Genomic DNA, 21,029 nt, shown 5'->3' on the forward strand with positions numbered 1-21,029 from the left:
TTCTTTCCTACCTTGTTAGAAATTTAGATTAACATTCAGCTCCTGGGACTGTATGAACCTTTCAGCTTTTCAAGGAAATGATGAAGAGAAAGGGATGGAGAACAAAATAAAATCCCAAATAGTATAACAGAGGTAGGTGGGAAATGATACCACTGCTTCTCACAGTACCAGATCCAAGGGGCACCCATTAAACCTTGAAGCAAATGAAGATGTACTATTACGTGCAAAGTCCTGTAACTGATTGCAAAAGAAGTTTGTGGAAGGCAAAGGTATAAAAGTGGTCAAAAAGGGATTACCTGGATTAGTGGAGAACAGGCCATTTAGTGACTATAAAAATGATGGCTTAGCTGCAGCCAGAGACAGACTGTGGGAACGGTGGTGGGGGGAAGCATCCCTCCAGCCTGCTCTGCTCTCTGCTCTTCCAACTCAGCCAACTCTGCCACTCAAAAACCTGTTAGGTTATGGTGACTTCTTGTCTGACCCAACCAGTCTGGAAGCCCCAACTCTCCTGTACTTTCATTATAGAAGTGGTTTTTTGGTAGCTCATTGAGCAAAGATGCTAAACCTTTTTTTCTTTTTTTTCTTTTTTAAATAAAAAGAATGAAACTTAATCTAGACTATTAGGCTGTGGAAAGGCTGAAGGTGTGCTCTCATCTACAGCACTGGAGTCCTTTTTGATCCTGTTTAACAAGACATAGAAGACATTTAAAAGGTTACAAATGCTGCTAAGTAAAGGATTCAAAGAATTAATAGTGTGGGAGGGAATTTCTACAGGAGATATAAGTAAAAAAAGAATAAACAGGATCATTTATTTTACAATGGACAAAGGAAAACATATGGTAGAGATATATAAAAAGTACAGGGCGCATAGAAATCCCAGAATACGTTTTTATCCATACTCTCCTAGACTAAAAAAGAAATGCACTCAATATGAAGCAAAATGCAACAAGTGAAAGAAGACAGACTTGTTTGCAATTCCTAAATACCTTCTAAAGATTACTGCTACCACACATCTTTGAAATAAATATATCCATAGCACATAGATTTAACTGTTTTCTCAGGGAAGAACTTTCCCTGTTCTGTTTGCTCTTAAAGAGTTCCAGCCCTGTTTACACTTGATTTTAAAAAATAGTGTCACTGACATTTTTCATTTTTCAAACTGAATTTCAAAATGCATTTTCAAGCCAGATTTTTTTAACAGTCAGAATGAAAGTTAAGGAAGAATCTTATTTCCTGTCAGCTGGCATTAGTTTTCATATGTTTTTTGTCCAGTATTGGGCTGTTTCACTTTTTGTGGGAAAACAGATTTTTCTCAAAATTGGCTAAACATAAAAACAAGCATACTGTTGCAATGTAGCTTTCAAAAATAATTTTGAATTTTGTTTTCACAAAAATAAAAATTAAAAAACAAATGAGGGTTATGGATGAGGGAGATTTTGATGACAGCCTGTTAATCTTCCAGAAATATCATCAAAGTAAACACTTTGAATTCACTTTAGTTAAGAAGTTCCAGAAAAGAGATTTAGAGGCAAAAGGAACAGTAGGAGCAAGCACACTGGGAAGTGGTGATGCAGAAGGGAAGAGCTGCAAATGGATATGGCTTTTTTTATCAGCCATCCATTAATGACTGGTTCATGTGATCCTAGAGAATAAGCAGGTACAAATAGACTTAGCACAGAATACTGAGTTAAGAGTAACCTCCTTAGAAGTGTTGTAGCTGCTGTCAGTGATTGTGAGATATTAGTGTAGCTGAGCTCTTAGTAAAATACAGCTTAGTGATTCCTATATTTCTAGCAGATATTTATGTCTAGTTTGGGGTTTCATCTAGTAAACCTTAATCAAGTGAAAAAATACTGTCCAACCAACAAAGAAATGCTGGTGCATCATCTTCTGGTGCTTACCCTTCAGAACTTCATTGGGTCAAAACTTCAATTGAAGGTGGCAGAAATTCTGCCTAAGTAAACTCTGAGTGAGCACTTCCAGGTCTGTCCCAATGGGACTGCTCTCAGGAGTAAGGGTTGAATTGTTATACCACAAAATACCAGCTGTAGTTACGTTAACCAGGATAAAGTTTCAAGGGATATCCAATCTCCATGCCTCAATGTAAAGCTAATCACCAGCTGGACTACAGAACAAATTTCCCCTCTGGTATAATATCACACAATTATATGCATTATGAGGGTTTAAAATCTGGCATTGGCTGTGCTATTGTTGGAACTCGGATAACCACTCCAGTTCCAACAAGAGGCCGTTCATCTACACTAATTTGTAGGTTAGAGAAGGTTTTAAAATAGGAAGTCTTTTCTTATGCAAATAGGGACATGTTAAAAAAACAGGGGCCTGCATGCAGTGATCTGGTGCATCACCAGATAACAGAGGATGAGTACAAACATGCCCACACACCAGGGCAACCTTCAAAACCAGGCTTTCATGGCACCATAATGTAATGAAAGCCTTAAGGCTGGTTCTCTGCACAGGAATGAGTTTGACTTAGATTTTACACCCAGCTTTTAAAATATTGCTAAATATGTTTTTAGACAGCAGCTCCAAAGGTTCACCAACTTACACAGCTCTCCCAATGTTGTACACTCCTGCTAATGTCCAAGTTCAGCACGGCACAACATGCCAGAAAATGAGTCTTTTAGAAAGGCAGTGTAGCGCATAATAAACACAGGAAGAAATGAGAAATCCCCAGAGGAACTCAATGGAGAGTGCCCTGAAAGTGAGGATATTTTACAGGAGGCCCATTTTTATTTGCTTTCATTGTTTAATACATTTATCTGTGATCCAGTGTAAAAAATCTGTATCCATTTCTTGCAAAATGTGCAGATGACACAAAAATCATAGAAGGGTAAATAATGAGAAAAGCAGATCTGTTCTACATGCAATCTAATTTGAATGGTAACTTGACCTCTTTCAAAAAAAAAAAAAAAACCCAAACATATTTTAATGTACAGTTAAACATAACTCTGAATATCCCAGATAGTTTGTACACTGAAGAACTGGACTATATTTTAGAAAGAAAGAATTAGAAAAGGATTTAGAGGTCATGGCTGATAACCAGCCAAGCTGCACAAGAGCTGCTCCTCATTCAATGCAAAAAAAGACACAAAAAGAGAAAATGGGACCTTGGTACTTGCAAGCAGGGGACTATAAAACACAAGGATGGAAAGGCAGATGCTCACTGTTCTTTGGAATATTAACAGTGAAAGGAGCACAGGTCCAGCTTCAATGTTCACATTTTAAAAAATACTATTGAAAAACAGGAAAGAGTTCAAGAAAGAAATGCAAATACATTTGCAATTGACAAAAGATGTTAGTGAGATCCTAAAAAAAGTAAATCCCAATTCATTTATCCAATAGGAAGATAAATGGTGATTTATCTGTGGTTTATAATAGGGCTGGCTGGGTATTCTGTCTCAACAATAGAAAATTAAATTTCCACAAAGATTTCTGTAAAGAAAAAATAATGTTAATTTTCCTTCAGGACAAGCAAAATTAAATAGTTCACTGTAAGCCACTCTGCTTCTCATTTTTTTTCTGTTGAAGGAAACTTTAAACTTCACCTTCTTGTGAACACATTTATCAGTGCTATAGGTACCTGTTTTCTACTACAGGCCAGCCACAGAGTAATTTGTCACTTAATTCAGAGTTGTATATAACATTACAGGAGCTGTAGTCCAGCCAAGAGCCTCTGCCTAAGTTGAATAAGGATAGTGTTTGTTCATGCTGTAATTCCCAGGAGCAATGCAGCATTATGGGAAAATATTTATTTTTTATATGGAACTGACACAAAAGAAAGCCCTGGTCAATCAATTTAGTACATTCAAACAACAAGGGTCCTACATTAAAGAAAATGATAATTTTGTTTAGATTGGTTTGTTTGTTTGTATGTTTCCATTCTGGGTTTCCTTTATGGTAATAAGGCTTTTCTCTGTGTGTCGTTTGGAGTGGAGACAAATGTTGACAAGTCGCATCTGCCCACTGTGTGAAAATTCCAAATTTTGTTCGGTTTTAGCTTGCAAGTAGCTGTATTATATTTCCTATACCAGGGGGATCTCTGAATTAGTAGACGGAGACACGACATCCAGTAGGTGGAATCTGACACTGTATTAATCTGAACTAGATAAATGCCAAGATTTTAACAAGGGAGGGAATTAACAATTTATCTAGGAATGGGATAGACTCTCTTCCATGAGTGTTATTTAAAGATGGGCTATCTTCCTATCTGTTCTAGCTGGTGATTCAATCCCACAGACTGTGTTGTAATAGATAATAACAACAATCCCTCCAGCTATAACATCTAAAAGTGCAGGAAGCAGGATTGCAGGGAGAGAAACTGCTAGAACCCTCAGTCTTCAGAACCAAAGTAGAGGTGGTCCCAATGGTTACATTACACCATTGGAACACCTTTCCTTGTCCTTTCATAATACAGCTTCAGTGTAATTAAATATTTCATAGAAATACCTTATAATAGGTCTGTGGTTTGAAGGCTGACTTAAGTTTAACATTGGTTCTGTGTGCCTTGCACTCAAGGAGTCTTTCTCTGCTTTCTCACTTTTCTGATTCTCTGTTCCAAAACAAATAAATAACCTTGCAAATGGCTTATTCTGGTTCCCAGACCAAAGGAGGACAATTAAAGCCTTATGAAAGTGTTTTTAAATTATAGTTTTAATTAGCACAGAAGTATGGAAATGCTGTATGGCCACTTAGTAAGAACAGTAATGAAAATAATGCAGTCAACATCTCTCACTTCCAACAGTGTCACTCTGTCAGTTGACTCCTTTTTTCTGGAGGATGTTGACAAAATGGGCAGAGATGAAACCCTTCAATAAAAAGAGTCTGATATTCTCAGTTCAATTTAATCCATCCAGAGAACAGGAAAACTTCTTTCAGCAACAAAATAGGCCTTCTTGAGGTCAGTAATAGCAGGCTTCATCGACTGAAAACAGTCTGCTGAACACAAAGGAAGTGTGACTTTTCCTTTTTCTTTGCCATGGCTCAATAGCTTTGTTTCAGCTTGTCGGTCAGTTTGTTTACAAGAAAAAACTCTTGAGCAAAGAGTACCTTTCCTTGTGCAACATATTCCAGTGTGCCCTCTGAAACAACTCTGTGCCACTGTGCTACCTGAAAGCCTTTCACATGGCAAAGTATCGGGCTTACGTGTCCAGCAGTGCAGCAGGGGCTAGTTAGGGTTTCCAGATATACAGCACTCAAGCAGGGACCAGCCTCACTGTAGGTTTTCCCTCCACTATTGCCAAATGACAAAACATTAAAAGCTCAGCAGCACGCAGCACCATTAAACTGACTGATGGCAAGAAGTCGTCAGAAAACACGGTTCTGTAAATCTTTCCCTGCACACATAAAATCTGGTCTCAGATTTCCCTGCCCCCTCCATGCACACACATACACATGCATTTCATAATTTCCTAGGAAGCCTAAACAAACTGCATCACATTTGAAGCACTACCTCACAAAACAAAGTCCTCAACATCTTATTATTCAAACACTTGAGCAACGTTCATTATGAATTCTCACTACTAATTTCTCCCTTTTTGAAGCACTGCAGGAAAATAACAGTCTCCCATTTTAAAGACACGGAAACAAAGGGAAAAAAGAGGCTGATGTCACCAGGGTTTTGGAGACAGAGCTTGTGTGAGATGCAACTAGAGGTTCACGTATCTGGGAAAAACTCTCCCAAACATCCATGGGAGATCTTCACCCACAGCTGAGGAAACAATGAAAACTCAAAATTTCCCGGGTTTGGTCTCACTCTGTGCTCAGCCCCGGCTGCTCTAAAATTAGACCTGTTTTACAGACTTGGCTTCAGCTGCTACAGGAAGCAGAGGCAGCACATGCCAGTCTGAAAATTTATTATTAATAATAATGGGGAGGCACTCCCAGGCTGGGGGCAGCCCCACATGCCAGCAAAGGCACAGTAGACAGTCCCCAAGAGGACGCATTCACCATCTGCAATGACTGAATGGAGCAAGAGCAGTGCAAATGTTGTTATGATTAGGCCTCACAGGGGATTTTTTTCATACAAGCTGTCTGTTTGTTTGGCAAATCTGAAGTGACCAGCAGAAATGTATCACCATCAGTGATGCTCCTGTTGGACAGGCTTACTCAGGCCCACTGTGGTGTGTTTAGGAGGAGAGGTCCCTCCTGAGAAATCATAAACTACTCCAAGTCCCACAGGAAGGTACAAAATAAAGCCCATTTTCTTGTGTGACCTGACAGCCAGTTTAACTTCAGGCAGATTTTGGGTTAGTGCAAGCAGTTCTCAACTGCGCTTGCAGCCCTAACAAGTCGAAAGAAAGACATTTGTACATTGTGAGTCATTGGGTCAGCCTTTGCTCGTGCTCCTGCCCCAGGGTGGATGCTGGCAAGAGCTGTGCGAAGGCTGGCTGGGCTCTGCTCACAGCACTGCCCTACACTGCCCAGGGCATAGACATACCCCACAGGGATGCAAGGAAGGAGGGGGCAGTCACCCGTCAGTGCTCTGCTCCCTTTCCGGCTCTCACCTCTCATGAGATTGGGCCTTGTCATCTATCATTAGCATTTCCTCCTGGTCCCTGTGATGCCTGGTAGGCCCTATGTGGCTCTGGTAGGAAAGGAGGTCCCAGAAAATCCCCCCCACACCCCCTGCTGCTAGGGGAAAATATTTTGCAACGCACTAAGCGTGGGATCTCCGTGAAAACCAGCATTTCTCCAAGGAACAGCCCCACTTACACACCTTCTCCCTGGAGAAAGCTGGCTCCACTTGGCTTTCAATGACTTCAGTAACAAAAACATGTAGCTCTGCGCCATGAAACTGACTGTCATCAAACTAAGAAATTAACTTTTTCTGCAGCGCTATTAAGAACACATAATGATTATAGTCCCAACTGTGAAAAATGCGAGCCTTCCTGGGGTTCAGTAAAGAAGCACTAGTTTAGCCTCTGGTTCCCAGAAGCAGCATGCAGAATCCCCCAGTTCCCAGCCCCTTGCTTTAGAAATGTTGGCTCAACTGCAAACCCAGGGCCCAGGCACTGAACATAAAAAATATCCCTCCAAGCATTCAGTAAACAATGTCTGTCCCCAAAATAGCTTTCTAGTTTTCCTGTAATGTACTTCCATGCATCAGCTTATGTGACCTTGAACTGGTATCATTCCTCACTTGGGAATTCCTCCCTAGTATTTGTTGCTACAGCTCTTGAAGTATGAAGAATGAAGTGCTGGACTCTTACACTCCTTTGTTTCTTCCTTTCATTTATTTTTGCCTTGATGGGGAAAACATATGACTGGATATGTCATTACAGGCAGACAATCTGATAATCACTAGCTGATAGGACAGAAACTCCAAAAACCCTGTCTGCAGCCAGTTCATTCTCTTCCTGTAACATCATGAAACTGCAGGGGTCAGGGATAAAGACACTGATATTTTTTTCCTTTTCAAAAATGCTGCAGTCTGTGTCTACCATGCTCAAGACTTTTGAAAGATATATTTTGGAGCATTTCACATTATTTTTTGCTTATTTACAACAGCTACCTCTTTACAGAGATATCCACAGTAGGTTGTTTCTGTGGATTTGAGGCATACATCCTGATGGTCCTTATGGGTCTTAAACAGATGCTGGTTTTCACAAAGCAGTTGAAACATCTTGCCAAGGTGCAGAGAGGGGGTCCCAGAAGTCCCACTTCCATTTATTTTTCCTGTAGGAAAGGCAAAGTCAGCCGCATCCTCTTTGTACCAGGGGGCTGTGCTTCTTGGCAGAGGAGATGCTCTGTGGCACTGAGTCACAGGTGTGAGTGGGCATGGAGGAGGTACAGGAGCTGGTCTTCCCATGTACTTCCTTACCATCACCTCTTTCAAGGCCTTCTCTTGCTGTCCTAGTTCCTTATTTGCTTTTCACTCATGCAATGAACTATAAGATAGCTACAGAACCATAGAGGGAACAAAGGGACTAAAGCAGCTACTCTGCTGTGACGGTAGGGGACAAAAAGGGACAAAATCCCACCAAGAGATGCAGTACCGGAGCACTGGGGAGGCAGAAAGTCTGCCACAGCAGCCTCAGCCACCCCCTGCCTGGGTTTCCAGCACTGCAGCAGCGCTGCAGGGAGGGCAGGCAGGGGCTGCACGGCAGCTCTCTGATGAAAGCACCTGCGACTTCTGTGAAAGCCGACACTCACTGCTCGCGGTGTCCCTGCCACGCCGGATCCCAAGGCCCTGGTTTACTGCAGGAGCTGTGAAAGACAGCCTCGGGCTTCGCAGCAGGAAAAAATACAAGGGATCAAGTATACAGAGGCACCTCATAAAGTACCCTTTCAAACCACATGCGGATTTACAAGAGGGAAGTGAGTGGCCCTCGGGGGGCTTTTACTTGCCTATTAGCACTGGCCAGTGCAGGGTGCACGCCCAGACCCTGGGATGGAGCTGTCTACACAAGCCCACGACTTCTTTCAAGTTCAGACAGGCGGCTGCATACACACCTCTGGGCTGCAGCAGGGTTTGGAGGGGCACGGCTGCTGTCCAGGTCAGGCAGGAGCATCCTCCAAATTCTCCACCAACTTCCTTAACGCCTCTGTCCTGCACTGGGGACACACTGAATCACCCCGAGGGGAGACTTGGGGCAGCACACTGACAGCCAGGGATGTCCTCTGCTCTCAGTTCCCCAGGTAAATGTGGGGCTGGGGAACAGGCATGTGCCTGTCAAGCAAAACACTTAGGGCCTGGCAACAGGTAAAGGCTGAAGGCATAGGAAGAAGAAAAAAAAAGCAAGGTGAGAAAAAAAGGAAGATCAGAGTGGAATAAAAGAGGTATGGAAAAGTGCATGGCTGAAGGGTGGGTCTGCTATGCAGAGACAGGGCAAGAAAAGTGGTCCCTCTGGATCATAATGGGTTGTGCAGGAAGAAAGGTAGAGGAAGGAGAAACATAAAGGAAGGGGGAAAAAATGAGAGATGGGGAGACGTGGAGGAGAAGAACGGATCTGACTAAGGGAAGAAAAAGATAACATCAGGGCAAACAAATTCAGGAGAAAGGAGGGAAACTATGTACTGGAGGAGCTGAGTAGGAGAACAGAGCTGGAGGAAATAAGCATCCAAATGAAGAGGGATTAACGCAGAATGCTCCCAAAGGAAATGAACTGAGCCCTCTGAAACAGTGTCAGACATAAATAAATCAAACAGGAACATTTGGACACTTGGAAAAATGAGAGGAAAAATACAGGGTGATATACTATAGCAGAAAAAGTGTGGGGTGGCAAGAGAAATGAAGGAAAAACTCCTTAAACACAAAAAAAAAAAAAGGGAGTGAGCCAGATAATCCAAGCAGTCCCAACACATTTACATGCATACTTTGAGGTGTTTGCTCTAATGAGCAGTTAGGACAGCAAAAAAGTACAGAGTAATGCTATCACATTATTTGTATGGGCAAGTGGGGATTTTGCAAGCTGGAAGATATATGCACACAATAATTGTGGGTGAAAGCTGGGGGCCAATAATTACAGCAGTAAATCATAATCCTTTTAATATATTATCAGTTTGATACCCAAGCAATAAATGCATATGCATAAGGGGTTTGTGCTTTAGAAGTGGCAGGAAACCTGACTGCAAAAACAAAGGGAATGGAGAAGCTCAGTTCTCTCTCTCTTTTGGGTGAGAAAGTGTAATGAAATCCACTCTCTCTCTCTCCCCCATCTCTGTCATGACCATCATTATTAGACTTGGCTGGGAGTTCACAATGCATTTATTTTCTAATGGGAATGCACTTACTACAAAACTGAAATTTTCCACAAGAAGATTTCGATTTTGCTGTAGAGAAAAATCCTATGAGAAAAATTTGAACCAAGTGTTTCATTTTGGGCCACTTCAACGGCAGCCAAAATTTAAAAAAAAATCAATATGAAAGATTTTATTACACTACTATTAGTGGAACATGGATATTTTCAGTTGGGAATAAAACATCTTTAAAATTTAACAAACCAGTTTACTCAAAATTTTGTAACAGTTATAGTATCTGTAGCTTTGTAGGGGGAAATACTATGTGTGAGCATGCATGTGCATATTCATCCCCCCATATGCCAGCAAACAAGTGAATAAAATTGAGGAGAAAAAATGAATAAACAAACATAAAGTGTTTATCTTAATTTTGAGCTGATTGCAAATGAAAGCCATTGGGTAACTGCTCTACTAGGCCATCTGTGTATTTCTTTTTTTCTGAAGGGATTTGGTGATCCTCTGGCAGGGAGAAGGGAAAGTTGTTAAGCAGTAATTTAGAGCATATATGCAATAAGAAACACCAATCTATGTTCTGAAATGGTGAAGGGTAGGATATCTACCATAACTTTTACAAAGCAGTTCCAGTGATTAATTGCCTTTTTGTTTAAAAATATGTTGCTTTCTTCTTGTCTCTGGCTGCCCAGTTTCATATTCCAGCAGTTGGACTAGATCACTTCCTTTGTCTGTCAGAGCAAAAGAGTGAACTGTGACAGAATTTCTGTTCCCTATGTACATATTTATAGATTGTGATCAAGTCACCTCTTAATCTTTTCTTTGTTAGATAAACAGAACAAGCTCCTCAGGCCTATCACACTAAGACATATTTTCCAGACTTTTTGTTATTCACATGGTTTTCCTCTCTTAACTCTCTCCAATTCATCCAGCACCCTTCTCCAGTTGGGGAAATCAGCACTAAGAACAACATCCCACAGTGGTGCCAAAGGCAGATGTAGCCTTCTGCTTCCTATTTAGCAGTCTCAGGGCTGTTCCAGCTCTTTGGAGGAGTGCCTTTCCCAGCATCTCCTACCTGACTCACACACAAACACCTCAGTCCCACCTTCTTGGTAGATTTAATGACCAGAACCACCAAACATTTGCATGTAGTGCAGGAAAGGCATTTAGAGGTGAGTTGTGGTATCCTCCTCCCAAGCCCACTTATTGTGTCTGGGTGCAGGTCACCCACTTGGATTTGATTTGGGGGAACTGAATCCCTGCCAGGGGAAACCAGTCAGGAAGCTGCTTCCCACACACATCCCAGCCACTGCCGCAGGCGTTAGGATCTGAATGAGAACTGATGATTAGTCTGGGGAACTGAACTGAGTCTGATTTGACATCAAACACTGTACCACATGTAGAGAGCCCAGTGTGAGCTGCTTTAATCTGCTACTCCACTCCTATTCAGCCAAATCATTTGCTAATGTAGATATGGTTAGTGATGTCCAGAATCTGCCTACTAAAAAAAAAATCTAGAAACAAATTATTTGGTTGGTTTCAGTTTCTTAAGTATTTTTGTCCATATTTCACTTTTTTCCCTTCCTGTGTTACTTTTTAGGAACAATTATATGCAAACTCCAAGAAAAACATCTTGAATGGCAGAAGACCAGCCATCACTTTTTCAGGACTCCATTCAAAACATCAAGCAATTTATAAATTTCCACTGGCAACTGCATTTTCAGACCAATCAGTGTGCCAGCATTTAGCCTACTTTCAGTGTGACATGTCCATTTCATATCTGTATACTTAATACTTATAATTAAGGAAATATTGTTTTCTGCATCAAATTTACATCATATGTCAAGCTTAATGCCATACAGAATTCAGAGTACATTGCATCAAATACTATTAGCAGCACTTACCATAATAATCTTTTTTAATATATTAATTAGCTGTATAAACATTTATTAAAAGGGTTTTTTAAAATTATAATCCCTTTCACAGAGTTAGAAGCAGTCTGACAACAACTTTAATTTCTCTAGGACCAAAGAAATTCAAATGCAAATGCACATGACTGGTGTTTTCATCCTATATGTGTCATACAAATAAGACTGTATCTTTCCAGTTCTCTCAAACTTTCCTAGTGTTCAATGTCTACTAGAAAACCATTATTTATAGCCAAAGACAGTTTTTGACTTGTTCTTTTCAAACTTGTGGACAGAAGTTGTTCAAGCGTCTGATTTAACATACCTACTTTAGTAGCTGCTGTTAAAATATTTTCTTGAATTATTGTTGTAATGGAAAATACATCATGACTATTGCAGGATTATATATTTTCAACTGGCTTTTTCCAAACCATCACAGAAAGCTATTATCATCTTCTCAGTGTAAGTATAAATAATTCTACTATTTTTATCCACTGAGAGAAACAGCACTGATAGGTTTTCTTCCCTTAAGTACATCCAAAACTTCTCGTCCTTAACTTGTATGATCTTTAACTCTGTTGAGCAAACACCTCTACTTACACTTCTCTTGCTTCCCTTGCAAATGTATCACTATTCATATCTTCTGATTTAAATTATTTTTTGTTGCATCATTCTTTCTTTCAAGCGTTACATGTGGGTTTTTTGTGTAGTAGGACAGCTTTCACTTTAGCTATGTTGTTTTGGTTTATAACAACTATGACTTTTTAGTAAAATGTTTTTAAACAGTTTGCAATTATCATTCACATTTTTCTGTTTAAATTCTCCCAGTAGATCTGACTTATAATTGTTTTCAGCTTTAGAAAACTGGCTGTTTTAAAGAAGCAAGAATCTATACTACTGGTTCACATTTTACTCTTTTTTGCATACAAATATAATCAAGGCACAATCTTCTGCACATAAGCAGACATTTGCTTTAGTTCTGTAATCAATTTCTCTCTATGTGTCATAATTAGGTCAGGTTTTTGCTGAAGAAATAAAATCTCTATTCAGTCATAAAGGACGATGGACTCAAGGCTCTGCTCCATATTTGGCAGAGAAGCCTGAACCCCTGTTGTTTTGGGTGAGCATCCTAATCTCTGAATAAGGACCCTTTGAGCCCACTCTCCTAGCAAATCTATCCTTTGTTTTCCAATTTTATTCTGACTTTAAAAATATAGTTTTAAAATATGCTAGATTATAGTTAGTTTTTGTGGTCAAAGTTGCATATTCATTTTCTTTTTATTCACACTTAGAATGAGAAAAATATTCAGACTGCCTCAAACAGATGTTTTATTTAAGTCACAAAGAAACAGAAACAAACATACTTGTCTAATTTTTGCCATCCACTTAATATTCTACTTGTGCATATTATCTTACCCAACTTTGGTACCATTGCATGAAATATACACCAAGTTACCCAACACTGGTGGGTCAGGAATGACTGAACTTGTTGACATCATGTCCTTGGACAGCTTCATTCTTCACTTGCTTGGGAGACTGATTTTCTGCTGAGCAAAAGTGTATTGTCCCTCTTTTAAATTTCTTCTTCATTATGACTTTAATATCCTCCTGGGTATTCAAACCAACTCCTCCATCAGTAAATGGTTTACCTCCCCAGTGAGTAAATTATACCCAAACTTTACCTGTTTTTCTGCTTGGAGAAGGTAGACAAACATCCTCAAAGCCATCTTTCCATCTCCAAATGTGGTCAGCTTGCAGCACCCAGCTGTGTGTTACATCCCAGACACTCTCTTCAGGTTGTCTCCCTCTGCTTTAGGGATTCAAATGTACATCCCAGAAGGCCACCTAACAAATTCAGGGCTGTCATCACAGTCTTTTTCTTTGAATCCAGGGTAATGAAACTTAACAAGACTAGTGGTTTAAGACCTCCTCAGTTTCTCCAAGTCTCGTGAGGTCTGTAATTGCTTCTGCAATTCTTCCCACTTCTACCCAGTGCCATCCTCTTCTGATCCTCCAGCACACCATTCATACAAAGGCCCTCTTTTCTAGATGGTTCTCTTCCTTCAGTGGGGCTACATTCACTTCTGACAGTGATCCTCAGAGATTCTATTGCATATGCCTGCCTCAATGTTCACAGTCATTACTTTCAGATGTATAATTTCTACTCATCATCTGTGTTTTTGCCATTTCTGGCTTAGTCCTGCAGCACATCCTTCACATGGCCTACATTGCAATTTAATTGGAAGCAGGTTGTGGCACAGAAGGCAATCACACACCTGGGATGCACATCCTGCTCTGGGACCCAGGTTGGCCCCTTTTGAGTGGCCTGACTGATTTGAATATGATGGTTTGGACACAGGAAGCCCAGAGCCTCTAGGGAAGATCTTTCCTAAGACAAATACTTGGTCATGTATCTCTCAGAGATGCAGGCATTAGAAACATTGAGACTGGATTATGTTCCCTTCAATATAATAGAGAAGGTATAGCCAGCAAAATACAGAAATCTTCCAGGGCTTCATAAATCCCTTCCTGTAGTCTGACACCACCTGTGTTTGTTGATTTTTAGACATGCTACCAGACCCATGTGCTAGATCTGCTCTTTGAGGAACCTTAAGAGGACTGGTTGATGAATGGGGCTCCAGTGTTTATTTACTTCAGTTTGGTAGAAGCAGTGAGTCAATTATATTGCATTTCAGTTTTGCAGTTCTAAATTGGCATAGTGCTTACAGCCTATGAAGGAACACATTTTGTTTATTTTAAATATCTGAAAAAAATTTGAATAAATAAAATGATGCAGTTGGTGTAAGATTTATGATGTCCTGAATTTTCCATGATTTTAAGTGGTTGGTTTTGTACATGACGTGTTACTCAAGTATGCAGCCCAATACCAGTCTTGTCTGGCTTTTAAAACAAAAGATCTTTTGTTGTGGTGAATCACAGAGAAGGCTTTGCAGGTCCTGTTTTCATGATGACACTTACAAGCAAGAATTCCCATAAAGTCCCATCACCCTTTCTGGAGAGGAAAAGTTAAGATTCATACAGCAGATATGCTGCTATCTGTCAGTCAGAAAGCCCAACAATTAAAAAAGAAAAATAATTGCTGAATAACTTCACTTTTTGCCATCATTTTCCACATAAGGTATCCAATATGTCATTCAGCAATGAAGAGACAGAACCATAAAGTCTCTCAACACCATTCATCCAGTTACGTGCCCCGTTAATTTTCCAATCAAATTAACTAACAACAAACTGACTGCCTTCTAAGACAAGCCCAGAACTGAAAATTCTCTTTGTCCTGGTAATGTTGAGAGTAGATTTATGAAAAATACTCTTACTTAATAAAATAAGCAGAATAGGTACTAGAACACATCATTCATGGATGTTGTATAGTCCTGTGAATGTTAACATCTTCAAAGCAGATACCCACTTTAGCCAACTCCTTGCTTAAGTTCCAATAAAATGTATCCTGAAGTCACTGGGAGCCTTTCTGGTTGCTTCAATGTACATTGGAGTAGCTTCTAAAAAGTTATCAAGGCTTACCAGATGAGCTTTTAGAGGCTTTTCTAACTGTTACGGCAAGCTTTCCTTTAAAATAAATTTTGATGTCAGGAAGGCTTCCTAACACATTACCAAGAGGGCCATTAAATGTTTGGCTAATCACAAATCCTTTCACACCAATCAGAAACTTTCTAATACACTGAATAGCTACAGTTAGGTCTGGCAAACTCTTATTTAAAGCACTTTAAGGTAAATATGGAAATTAAGAGATTAGAAAAGCAGTGTGTTGGGTGAGTTATTAACCGAGATAATCCCGGCCTCCTTACCCATGTGCCACCATATGCTCTACGTTCTTCCTTAACCTTATCCTAATGTGTTTTCCTTAAGGCTCTTTTCCACTTCCTTAGTTCTTGAAATAAAGCAACATTAGCTCGTCTCAGTGTTAACAGATGTTGTGAGGAATTATTTTAAAGTCACTTGTATCCTGTATCTCTCTATATCTTTCAGCTCGATTGCAGCAAATTTTAGGAGGTTTTGCCCAGAAAAAAAAAACCCAAACTATAGGGATTTACACCACACCCTCACTACCATTAAATAAACCTAGCATAAAGCTAAATCAATGCAGTCCAAGTATTTTTATACATTTTAGAAGTCTTTTCACATCCTCAGTTCTCCCTTGAACTGGCAGAGATCCAGTTTGGGACACAGTCCATACACTTTATACTGTTCATGTACAGCTCTGATTTGGAAAATCAGAGAGTGGTGGAACCACAGAGCAGAGAGAAATTATTGTACTTGCCACTCCCTGCTTTACAGACATAATAACAATTCTGAAGTTTCAGGAGCAGAGCAAGAAGCTCTAGTGGGTGTTGTTGTTGTTGTTGTTGTTATTCACTGCCTTTCAGTGGTATTCCTGCCCAAATACATCTTCCTAGGAGAGAAATTGCAGTAGTCAAATACTTAGTTCAGTAAAGAAGAAGGTACACGTAACGGGGAAGTTTTAGAAGTGCACCTCCAGTAAATTCAATTGAGCACCCAAAATTTTGCCCATCTATCTGAAGCTGACATGATAATAGCAACACTAAGGAGGTTTCTTGGTAGGCATGGACCAAAAGTTCAGCAAAGCAGGTGGGAAAACAATCACATGTACTTTAGTGGGCTGCTGTTTAAACCTCACTTGTTTCAGATGAGGGAACATTTTATTTAAAATTTTTAATGGCACTAAAAAAACCCAAACATGCAAACATCTGAATGGGACTGGGTACAGATCATACTTTCTTCCAATTTAGGCTCTCCACAATTCCTCCAACGTGAACAGCAGGACTGGAGCACATTCATGTTAGGGCACAATTTGGCCCACTGATGTCAGCCGTTTGAATACACATACAATATGCTGTAAAAGCAAGTATTTATGAAGACTGGACCGTGAATGTGAGGAGAAGGGGCTGAATCATATTCTCATCATGAATGAGTGATGACACCCTTTTATCCAAACAAAAGAACTAATGTTCTACTGGAAGGATAGCCTGAGGCAGGATTGCTTTAGGAGAACAAAGGCACTTGGTTTGTTGGAGCATATGCAGTAAGAGTGCTGACAGATCAAGCAAAAAACACAGTTTAGCTAAAGAAGGACATTTAAATCTGCCCTGTGGATGGGACCAGGGGTCTGGCATTTACAGATTACACATTGGCTAATGAAACAGAAACTGGTGACAAAAGTTTGATAACAATAGTAAGGGGTGGGGGGGAAGAGATCATGAAATGCACAGTTCTCACATGTGGTCACTGAGACAGAAACATGGTTCACACTCAACTTAAAGGTCCACAAGATATGCAGGGAAGCACTACCAGGTCTGATGGATGAGAGCAGAAAAGTATTTCAATTTGCATTATGATGTCTTCAGCAGCACTTCAGCTGCTGAAAGATATATTGGGAAAGAGCAGGCATCAGAATAGTCTTTAGCTCAGAGAGAAATTGCTCCCAAAAATCAAATTGTGATTTATTTGTGAGCAGAGAGTAGTGACGATATTTCCTGAGAAACTCTTTTCCTCTGGGCTGCACTGCTGTTTCTGCTGGTCTGGTCTATCACTCTGCTTTGGCTCCAGCAGCCCCTGTGAGAGGCCCAGTAAGAGCAGAGCAGGAAGTTCTCCTGGACAAGGGCTTCATCCATAAATACCACACCACTCTGAAGAAATTTAAGTGCCCACCTCAGCACCCATATGGGAACACCAGCAATTCCAGACCGTGCATCCTGGCCCCAAAGCCCACTTCCACCTTGCTAAGGAGAGTTGTCTGAAGACACAAGCAAGAGCTGCATACTTTTAGTCCAATATGTGGCATTTCTTTTGACAGAAGATTGCATGGTATCCTGCAGTGCTGGCCATCCTGGCTGGCTGTTGGGTTTGCAAGTCACCCTCAGCCATTTCATGCCTGGCTGCGCAACTGCGCACTTGTTCCTCACGAGCACTTGCTTGGGGGATGAGGGCCCCTATCCCACGTCCCAGGAACTCAGCATTTGTATGATTTATATGTGCATTTTACACCACGCATGGGATACATATATGTAATGTAGCCGTGGCCCTGCCCTCCCCAGATGACAACATCGCAGCGCAAACATCACGGCATCACTGATGCCAAAACACAAACACCATAAAACAATCATCACGCTTTTGGGGCTATAAACATCACAACATCAACCCAGACCCTAACAGCCTTAATTCATTCCTTTAGGCAATGCTCCAGGAAAAAATGACAAAAAAAAGGGGGCAGAGAAAAAAAGAAGGCAGGGAGGTGGGTGGGTGGCACATGCAGGTGGGGAGTGCGGGCACCCAAACAGCCCCCTCCTCCTGGGGTCCCCAAGGGGTATCTGCACGTTATTAAAAATGGCTCTTCTCATCCCTGATTCATGCATCTCAAATCAGGATGAAATCCTGTAACCACATTAGTCAATCCAGACAGATTCGTCCATTACTTAATGCATTACTCAGATTTCAGTAACAGAAGGTATGTGATCTAGAGTCAAGTTCTGTTATGCTTGGATGAAAATAAAAACACTAAAAAAGTTCGTGGTAACTGCACCTGTGAGACAAGATTCACTGATTTTGGGAATGATGACTGTGAGTTTTCTAGCAAGTAATTTTAAAAATACATGTCTCCATTTACATTAACAGCTTTATTCTGATGATCATGTCAAAGGCCTAATTGACTAGCAATGAGCTACTTCTGTCAACAGGAAGCAAAGGGACATTTTCCTCATCATTATTTCAGCAACTAGGTTTGTTTCTGTCCAGTTTTTCCTACAGTAGCAGGATACCATAGAGGATCTATGACTGTTCATTAGGAAACCAAAACAGACAGGGGAAAAACCAAAGTTAAGGCAAGAAAATCATGCTCTCTATTTCACAGTCCAATCTGAAGAGAGAGAGGAAAAAAAAAAACCAAAGTCTATAGCTGAGTGTTTTGATTTCAACTCAAATTTATCTATCAGAGCTTGTGTGGGCAGGAGCATAACTTACTTTTTTGCCAAGAAACATCTCCCAAAGGTTGTACATGATTTGAAAACAAAGAAAACAAATTTCAAAAAGGTAACAAACCTCCACAGCTCCTTGCCCACTCTTGGTTTGACAGCCAATTTGGACTTTAGTGAATCCCTTGAGTCATCACCCAGGGTTCTTAGCAGCATGATTGCTGGCTTTTCCCTGTGGCCACTTTGACTGGAGGTATCCCTGCAAGAGGATACAGAGGTGTTTGCTGCTTTGCTGTTGCAGCTCAGGAAATCTCCTTGGCCTCTCATGCAGTGTCACCAAGGTCAGAACCAGACACATGAAGGCAGATTTTTTTTCAGGGTTGCTCTCCTGGTTCCTGCCGTGGCTTCCTTATCTCTCCTCTCCAATCCAGCAGGACAGCAGCTCTGAGGCACTCTGTGAGGGTGAAGGGAATGAGGTGCTTCTGGGGACTGAGAACCTTAAGGGACTCATGCAGGGGAGGAGGAACTTCCCTAATCCTCAGCACCTTGGCCCACCTGTGCAGCGCTGCTCTTCCAGGGGCATGCTAGGAGGAAAATTGATAAAAGCTAAATCAGAGCAAGAAGTCCCCTGAGTCCCACACCTTGAGAATCCTCCATCCCACGATCCCCTGCACCCAGCTTGGTACCTCCTCTGCTAACCCTACCTGATCTAGTCTGCTCTGGCCCAATTGTGGGGATCAAATGTCTTGCTTACCCCAGGCAGCTGGTCCACACTTTTCTTGTTCAGTATGGATCAAATCAAAGAGCACACAGATTAAATGAGAGAAGATGATCAACGATGATAGCGAGAAGTAACACTAAGGTCATCATTATGCTTATACCAAATAAACACCTACACTGTGGCCCCCAAATATAGCTAAAGTTCAGCTCCATCTTTCATCCTCTCCCTCATCCTATCACCCTCTCCTCAGCATGTTTGCAGGCATTGGGCAGAGGAATTCAGCACACAACCACACCCTGTGATCCTGGATTCTGACCTCTTCTTGGTACTGCCCATAAGTAGGGAACTTCAGTAAACCCTGCATGCAGCTCACTGAAATTTCCTGTCAGGGTGACACATGCCACTCAGAGCCAGTAACAGGGACCCCTTGAGGCTGACTGTAAATGTCGATGTAGAAATACCCGGAGAGTGTTTGGGAGGAAAGCCAGGAGGTGAGTTTGTGGGACTTCATATCTGCAGCCTTGTCGATGTGTGTGTTGAAATCTCCCAGGATGACAAGTCAGGGTATTTCATCACCATTGTCAACAAGGTATCAGTGAACTCCTTTATGAACCCTTTAGTCTGTAGAGGTCTGTAAATGAGCATAAAACTCTGTGTTAGCTTTGGCTCAGGTTTCTATTGTCAGATGAATGAATTCAAACCTTACTCTCAGCCTCCATTAGAGCTGCCAAATCCCACCCAGAGGAGCTATCTGGGGCAGCAAACTGCTTTATCAAACCTCTGTGCCCCTGCATTGAGCTGAACATTTTGCCAAGTGCTGTGCATGATCTCCTTGCTTTGCAGAAAAAAAATCATGCACCTCCAGGAATGTTCACAAACAGCACAGATTCTTTTTAATCCTGTTCATTGAGCGACAGGAGACTTCCCACCCTGGGGGACTCTATATTCACTCATCACGGGCTATCAAACTGTAAGTGCATGAGCTGGGGCTTCAGCAGCTCACCTGCAGAAACCTGGAAGTGTTGGATTTTTTTCCCCAGTGTGCATCTGGCTATGTGTTTCTGACTGGTTAGTTTCTTCCTTACCTTGCTCTGAAGTCTCCTGTCACAGCTGAAGACTCAGTGCTCAGGTGGGTAGCACAGAAAGTTGACTCCTTTTTTTTTTTCTTTTTTTCTTTTTTTTTCTTTTTTTTTCTTTTTTTTTTTTTTTCTTTTTCTTTTTTTTCTTTTTTTTCTTTTCTTTTTTTTTTTTTCTTTTGGAGTGTGTCCTCTTCACATCTCCGGACATAGCAGAAATACTCTAAACCTTTTAAAGCCTTTTAACTTCTACAACTTCATTGTCATCTAGGAGAAGCCACTGCTCCCTTTAGTTCTTGCAGACATCCTCTCAGAAGGACTCAGACGATTTGAGGGCACTTTTCTGAGACCCATTCCACCCTTATTTGCATCTTCCCTAGGTCTGCTCAAGGATTGTTTGTGTCCTACCCAGGCGAGTGTGTGGAGCCCTAGATAATGAAGCCAACAGTAAGAATGTGAGCGCCAGCAGTATCCACAGCTCCTGATAAACAGAAAACCAGGGCCACCCCTGGCTAAACAGGCAGACAGTGACCTTGCTGCTAAGTGAAGAAAGGCACCCTTTTTCTTGCTCATAACACATGGGCTATATGTAAAAATAGCCGCTAGTCAGCAGCAGCATGTTGCTCACATGTGTGGGCAAGATGAGAAC

The 21,029-nt window shown here is 41.1% G+C and overlaps 1 long non-coding RNA gene across 1 annotated transcript; it reads right to left on the reverse strand.

The window, feature by feature from the left end:
* Positions 1-15,358: 15,358 nt before the first annotated feature.
* On the reverse strand, positions 15,359-20,817 carry LOC119702203. The gene is made up of 3 exons (XR_005257282.1): positions 20,390-20,817; positions 19,766-19,935; positions 15,359-19,167 (listed from the first exon to the last, which is right to left on the reverse strand). It is a non-coding gene; the product is annotated as an uncharacterized LOC119702203 (long non-coding RNA).
* Positions 20,818-21,029: the final 212 nt, after the last annotated feature.

This window comes from Motacilla alba, chromosome 1 (assembly GCF_015832195.1).
Source record: "Motacilla alba alba isolate MOTALB_02 chromosome 1, Motacilla_alba_V1.0_pri, whole genome shotgun sequence".
Taxonomy (NCBI): domain Eukaryota; kingdom Metazoa; phylum Chordata; class Aves; order Passeriformes; family Motacillidae; genus Motacilla; species Motacilla alba.